The 2,295-nt window shown below is 40.9% G+C and overlaps 1 pseudogene; it reads left to right on the top strand.

Annotated features, from left to right (window-relative positions):
• Window positions 1–594: 594 nt before the first annotated feature.
• On the top strand, window positions 595–1,524 carry LOC118914093 (olfactory receptor 49-like; annotated as a pseudogene).
• Window positions 1,525–2,295: the final 771 nt, after the last annotated feature.

The following is a 2,295-nucleotide window of genomic DNA, read 5'->3' as shown; positions in this document are numbered from 1 at the left end:
AAGGAGGAGGATGACATTGGTGAATGGACCATGGGATTTTTGAATATTTAAAAGTGTATTCAAAAGGATTATTACAAATATTATTGCTATGTTTATTTAAAAATTGCTAATATAGAACCTAGTAAAATGTTTTATAACTATGCAAATGTCAGTAACCCTGTCTACTGATCATGCTCTAGTTAATACTATTACTAATGACACTAATTTTACAATTTGACTTAAGGAATACATAGGAAACATTGGCATCACATGTTAAGCGAACTACATGCTTTATCTTACTTAATTCTCAGGAGAACATAAACAGGTAGATTGTATCAACTTCTTTTTACAGAGGGTGAAGGAGAAGTTCACAGAGGTTAAAGCTTTCCAAAGACGACACATCCCCCAGGGCTCAGAACTAGTATTGACTTAGTACTGACCTCAGGTCCTGCTGATTCAAGAACCACCTGGTTGACCTTTGTTGTCTGCCTAGCCAACTTCTTGGTTTGTCAAAAACTTGATCTTATGATTCTCTAAAATATTTGTGCTTGCAGGGGTATCTCTATTATAGATTAAGACCAGAATTTTGCTTCTGTGAAAAGAGATGTCCATGGGATGGGTAATGGGACAATTGTACAAGGATTCATCTTGGAGGGGTTTCCTGCTGTCTAGCACCTGGGGAAGGTCCTCTTCCTGGTGCACCTGCTGGCATACCTGGCAGCTCTTGTAGGCAATGTCGTCATAGTGAGCATCACCTGTGTTGACTCCCGGCTCCATACACCCATGTACTTTTGCCTCAGCATTTTCTCTTTCTTGGAGTGCTCCTGCGTGACTGCTGCTAATCCCAAATTGTTGCTCATACTTCTTTTAGGCAAGCAAAAGATTTCCTTTGTTGCCTGTTTCATGCAAGCTTTTGTCTTTGTATTTCTGGGAGCAGTAGCTTTCTTCCTCCTAGCAGTGGTGTCTCTGGACCAGTATGTGGCCATTTGCAAGCCTCTGCATTACCCGACCATCATGAACCTGAGGACTTGTTTCCTGCCTGGTCACTTCCTCCTGGTCTCTGGGCTTCAGTCTCATCACTGGTCTGGTGGTGAAAGTCTCCCAGTTATCATTCTATGCCCCCATGTCATCCCTCACTTCTGTGGCCCTTTGCCCCTGACCCACCTCTCCTATTCTGACACCAGGCTTGTTGAAATGTTGACCTTTGTCTTTGCTTCGTTCATCCTTTTGAAATTCCTTATCAAAACCATCACTGCGTACAGCAAAATAGTCGTAATGATGGTGCATCTCCCACCAGCCAAGGGGCCACAGAAAGCTTTCCCTACCTACTCATCTCACCTCATTGTCTTCCTTCTCACGTGCAGCAGCTGTGTTTTTATATATGTGAAACCTAAGCAGAAATACAGGCTGGACTCCAACAGGGAAGCTGAGCTTGTGAACACAGTGGTGACCCTGCTGCTGAATCCTGTCATCCTCACTCTATGGAATAAGCAGGTCCACCAGGCTCTGAAGAAGACAGTGTGCAGAATGAAAATACCAGGATAAAACAATCCCATGGTCTTGGAATGGAAGGCTTTGGAAAACCATTGGTCTTCATTCTGGCCAATGTAATAGTCCACAGAATTCCTAGTGAAGTGTCTAGGCAGATCTCTACCTATTTTGCACTATGCTAGAAAAAGGGAAATCTTTATTTTTTCGTTGCCTTATTTTACCTTGCTTTGCATAACTGTCTTCCCACAAATATTCCACATAATTATGACACGTTTTTAATTGGCAAATCCTTTATTGAACTTTATGCTCCCTCTGATGTAAACTATTTGAAATATCCAAAATTTAATAATCTACAGCCATTTCATTTCTCTCTATCAAAAAAAGATGGTTCAACAGAATTAATAACTATTTACTAAAAGGTTTTTAAATATTTGAAATGATGGAGTGTTGCATATTAGGTTATAGTGTGAAGAAATGATGGAAATTGTACCAATGCCTGGTTCCACATTTCTACCTGCCTAGCCCAAGAAATTGATAGTCACAGTATCCTTCATCTTGGGTTATATATGGTTTGCATAAAAGTGTCCTCTTACACGCTGCTCTTGGCTCCAGACTTACCCTATACCCGTATGCATCATTCTCATGCTAGAGAGAAATAAACTCTTTTTAGTCTTGTATCATTCTCTAAGTACAGGGATAATAACCACAGCCTCCCATGCTGATCAGTGCTCCAAAGTTTCTGAATTATGGTTTCCAGATCCAGCCCAGCAGAGGCATAAGCATATTTGTGATGGTGTCTTAACCTACTAGCTGTTACTATGGAAT

The sequence above is a fragment of the Manis pentadactyla genome, chromosome 8, assembly GCF_030020395.1.
Source record: "Manis pentadactyla isolate mManPen7 chromosome 8, mManPen7.hap1, whole genome shotgun sequence".
Taxonomy (NCBI): Eukaryota; Metazoa; Chordata; class Mammalia; order Pholidota; family Manidae; genus Manis; species Manis pentadactyla.
Note: the sequence above shows the minus strand (reverse complement) of the source record. Positions and strands in the feature narration are given on the sequence as shown.